Source organism: Octopus bimaculoides, chromosome 11 (genome assembly GCF_001194135.2).
Source record: "Octopus bimaculoides isolate UCB-OBI-ISO-001 chromosome 11, ASM119413v2, whole genome shotgun sequence".
NCBI classification, from domain to species: Eukaryota; Metazoa; Mollusca; class Cephalopoda; order Octopoda; family Octopodidae; genus Octopus; species Octopus bimaculoides.
Window position 1 is genome coordinate 54,205,147 of NC_068991.1, and position 5,291 is coordinate 54,210,437.

The 5,291-nt window shown below is 38.2% G+C and overlaps 1 long non-coding RNA gene across 1 annotated transcript in view; it reads left to right on the forward strand.

Moving 5' to 3' along the window:
- Positions 1–5,291, forward strand: part of LOC106881766 (uncharacterized) — a 77,928-nt gene that overhangs the window by 14,052 nt on the left and 58,585 nt on the right. The window contains exon 2 of the long non-coding RNA XR_001410896.2: positions 1,651–1,729. This is a non-coding gene — a long non-coding RNA (uncharacterized LOC106881766). The remainder of the gene's footprint in view (positions 1–1,650; positions 1,730–5,291) is intronic.

The window sequence follows — 5,291 nt, forward strand, 5'->3', positions numbered from 1 at the left end:
CGATCAACGGAACAGCCTGCTCGTGAAATTAACGTGAAAGTGGCTGAGAACTCCACAGACACGTGTACCCTTAACGTACTTCTCGGGGAGATTCAGCAAGACACAGAGTGTGACAAGGCTGACCCTTTGAAATACAGGTACAACAGAAACAAGAAGAAAGAGTGAGAGAAAGTTGTGGTGAAAGAGTACAGCAGGGTTCACCACCATCCCCTGCCGGAGCCTTGTGGAACTTTAGGTGTTTTCGCTCAATAAACACTCACAACGCCCGGTCTGGGAATCGAAACCGCGATCCTACGACCACGAGTCCGCTGCCCTAACCGCTGGGCCATTACACCTCCACATATCTCTATGTACTCACGCATATATCTACATACGTACGCATCCACGCGCACACTCACACGCGCGCATATATAAAGTTCCTTGTACGTGTCTATAGGCGTACAGGAAAAAACAGGGTGGAGGGGAAAAAACAGAAAAATATGTGTGGAAAAAATACAAAAACATTAACCCTATAATTATGTAAAAAACATAAAAATAATTAAAAAATATAAAAATATAAAATCCAAGTAAAAAAGGTTACTCCGGTAACTTTTTTTCATGTGAATAAATGTTCATGTTAATTTAAAAGATTTATCCATTAAGTGTTATTTAATTGTTATTTTTAGCACAATATGTGTTATGTCTCTGGTAATTTTCTTTCATGTAAATAAATATTCATGTTAATTTAGCTGTTATTTTTAGCACGCCTCACAACCACCTCAATGCTCAATGACAAAATAAAACAAGTAAGCATTCAATATACATTTAATACAAATGCGATGAACAATACGTATCATGCAATACACACATTTCAATTTAAATATGTTTTAAAAACAAACATTTAAGCATTCAATAAGCATTTAATGCAAATGCGATGAACCACGCATTACGCGAAATGCTGGCAGCCAAACCGGTAGGATCCGTTACGACACAGTATCCTCCTGTTTTCAATTTTTCCATAACAAAAGCGAAATTACTGAAGCTTGCTGCCATAATCACACAGAACACAGAATACAGCATCAAATTTGCCAACACGTGCTTCCTCGCAGATAAAAAAAACTTTTCAAAGACTGTTACTATGGCAATAGACAAAAGGATTCTCATGTTCCGCTTCTTAGTTTTGAAACAGGCATGAATGTGTTTGTGGCTTACGATTGGCTAAAATTACCAAAGTTTTCAAATTTTAATTACGAATTACTCTTTATTTATTGATATATAGTAAAAATTACTTTCATGTCATTAATTAGCCTATAAAAGTGTATCATTACACTGGATATGAAATCAATTCGAACAGAATTGATGCTAACAGCTAAAAAGTTCCCTACAGTGTACCTAAGTACAGTACCATCTTAATGCATTTGATAGTTATCCGGGTGCCTCACGGGTCTAGGGACCCAATTTTCATTTATGTATTGTTTCCAAGATATACTATGGGATCCATTTGATTTGCCCGGTGGTGGTAGGGCTATAATGCTGCTAAGACGACCCTGTACCCCTTAAGTACTATTTGAGTATACTGTAAAGTACTGTTTGAGAACAGCTCTCCTAATATATTTGGCAAGTATCAATATTTGAATTACAGATTTCTTCAATTTCTTCTCTTACGTCTAGCTTTCTATTGAAAAGAAATGGCATTCATATGTTACCAATGCATGCTGACGTTATACTGTCCAACTAAACAGAATTCAAGGTAAGACATCATCGACTTTTCTTATTCAATTCTTATTTCAACATATAACTTGCACGTTTTTATTACAACCTACTTTTCAGAGACTTTCAATGCAATGTGAAATTCCTCTCTTGAGCTGTCAAGATAAGTCATATATGTTAATAATAAACTAATTTAACCACAAGGCCAGCAATTTTGAGAGTCGGCGGTTTTAGTTGATGCGATCGACCTCAGTGCTTGTTGCTAAGGATTTTTTTTATCATGGGGCTCACGTGCAAAAGCAACCCCTCCGGTCATCATTTATTTCATGAACCATCAAACATTGCTTTTTCGTAATACTGAGAGCAACAATATTAAAACGAGCTACTTCTCTAATCACCACTATGCTAGTTCCAGAAAAAACGTGTTCAAACTTGTTTTAGTTGTTTTTGACTTTTTGGGCTGGATTTACCTAGCGCTTGAATAAAATATACGTTGTAAATGACTTTGTTTTGTTTTGGCTCTATTTTTGTGGAAATGAACTTGCGTCCAAGTACGACCTCTTTTTAGACACCAGCGGCACTTCTTAAAGAACGCCAAGTGCAGCAGCATGGTTGATTGAAGAAACACAACTAATACTTTCTATGCTACACCTATCGTATATCCTTACAAGCGGAAGAAATAGAGAAGAGGCGGTATTTCATCGTCGCAGATACGCATGATAACCCAACAGCCGCAACGACCTCCTTTGAATGGTTGTTTGTTTATGGGCTAAGAAGTTCATGCTCATACAAAACACCACATGTCCTCTTAACGTCACAGCAACACAAAGACTGTCGTATATCATGCCGAAGTGACGCCAAAGGACCTCAGCGGGCAGTCAAACGTGTAGAAGTACGTGGGCACAACAGAAGATCCTTTCAGGACTAGGTTTAACACTTATAATCCTTGTTTGATATTCAAGAAAGACGCAATGTCACAGCCCAGGCTAGGCATATATGGTCATTGAAATAAAGTGGCACGGGTTACAAGTGGAGAACATATAGCGAAGTGCAAGCTTTATTTTGACAATAGAAGGAAGTGCAGGCTAAGTTTAGCCGAAAAAAGAAGTATCTTTAACAATTCTCTTTTCCCGGATATCTACATAAACTGCAGGTGTAAAATAAAAATATCTTGATCGTCTCCAAAGCAGAAACGATACGTGAATTATGCATTAGATGCTGTTGTTGTTGTTGTTTTTGCTAGTGGTGGTGGTGGTGGTAGTGGTGTTGCCGCTGCTGCTGTTGTTATTGCTGTTGTTGATGTTGATTAGCACAGGTCAGCTTTGACTAAATATATCTATGATTAACCACTTTTAGATCGTTATTAATCTATCATTTTATGGGTATCTCGGACTATATTCGTGGAGGTGCAATGGCCCAGTGGTTAGGGCAGCGGACTCACGGTTTCGAATCCCAGACCGGGCGTTGTGTGTGTTTATTGAACGAAAACACCTAAAGCTCCACGAGGCTCCAGCAGGGGATGGTGGAGACTCCTGTTGTACTTTTTCGACCCAACTTTCTCTCGCTCTTTCTTCCTGTTTCTTGAGTAACGCTGCGATGGACTGGCGTCCCGTCCAGCTGGGGGAAACACATACTCCATAGAAACCAGGAAACCGGGCCAATGAGCCTGGCTAGGCTTTAAAAGGGCGCATAAATAAATAAATAAATAAAATAAAGGACTATATTCCATCATTTGTCAGACGCTAAGATGTTACTTGAGGTTATTTGGCTGCTGTTTCAAGCAGGTTGATATTATTTGAGATATAGTTGTTTCAAGCAGGTCAATGTCATTTGAGGGATATTTGGCTGCTGTTTCAAGCACTGAGGTTTCTTCATTGACTGGATACATTAAGTCTTAGGAAACTACTGAATCAGCAAAAGTTTATTGAGATAGCTTGAAGCTTGTTTTAATCCGATCAATTATTTGCGAAACCTTAAAAGACCTTGGTTGTAAGCTTCGAAGAGGATATATATATACATATAATATATGTGTCCCGACTTTTCGTCCGATATCACTTTGTCTGACATCACTTCGTCCACGTCTTTTGGCCCGACGTCTTTTTGTCCGATGATTTTTTTGTGACACGACTCTTTGTCCAATTTTAAATAAACTTTTTTGAAATGGTGTCGAGATACCAAACATCTTTTTCAGCTAATTAGAGGTCGCTGAATCTGAAAATGACCTTACTTTTTCTTGGTTAGCTACTGTTTTTGCTGTACAGAGATTCCTCAGTTTTTTTGGGGGGAAAAAAGCATTTTTTTCATTTATTTTCTGTATATTTGATCTTGATCGATGGCAATATTTCTCAAAGTAAAATCGTAGAAATCTCTCAATTCATATTTAAACCAGCAAATATTGGTCTGCTTATTGAGAAATACTATTTTTGCAATAACAATCAGACCCTAAGTCTTTAAAAATAACACGATTGAATATAGCTTATTTCGAGAAACAATCAAGCCATCGTCACGATGCAAACCAGCATCATGAGATGGGAATCTATTCTTCAATATGTTTAATATTTATAGGCCGACCAGACCACAAACATCTGCGCTGTCGTATGACCCCATAGAGATGTTAGACAACTCGTCATCGTTTGTTTTTTCTTTTTACCCAAGTTTCCCCCTTACTAAATAATTGAGTTTTTCTGACGTGTCTAATAACATCCAGTTCAATGGTCTCCATATCAACGAATGATTTAGCAAATTAGACGGCCTTATCTTGCAACGAACTAGAAATCGAGGGGTAAAAATCAACAATATCAAATGGGTAAATTTAACTATATCCTTATTATTAATTCTGCTGAACCAATCTACCACTGTGAAGTAATTATCTCACTGTCTAAGACCAGTAGTTTTCCTTATTTTATTGTTAATATTTCTAAATATTTTCTTAGGCACCAACCCTATTTCCGATTTGGCTGGGTTTAGTGATTTACAAGTAGGTTTGTTGCAGGAAATTCGGTTTGTGGACTTTTAACGCAATAAAGGCTAAGCATTCTAATCTATCATCAATATTACAGCGGCCTGCAAGAATTTCAGCTTCCTCATTGATGTCATGATATTTCTTAGCATTGGTCTTCTTGTATTTTGCGGTAATGGAATCAGTTAATAGTCTATCGTGAGTCTCTTTAGATATTTCATACAGATTGTTGGTTTTATTACAAAATACGAACTTCTTATCCGAATTCCTAAAATTCTTAATGTCCGAATCCATTTTTGCTTGAAAGTGATTATTGTACTTGCGTAATCTAACGCTAGTATCTAGATTAAGTTGTTGTTGGCACTCCGTCGTTTACGACGTAGAGGGTTCCAGTTGATCCGATCAACGGAACAGCCTGCTCGTGAAATTAACGTGCGAGTGGCTGAGCACTCCACAGACACGTGTACCCATAACGTAGTTCTCGGGGATATTCAGTGTGACACAGTGTGACAAGGCTGACCCTTTGAAATACAGGCACAACAGAAACAGGAAGTAAGAGTGAGAGAAAGTTGTGGTGGAAGAGCACAGCAGGGTTCGCCACCATCCCCTGCCGGAGCCTCGTGGAGCTTTAGGTGTTTTCGCT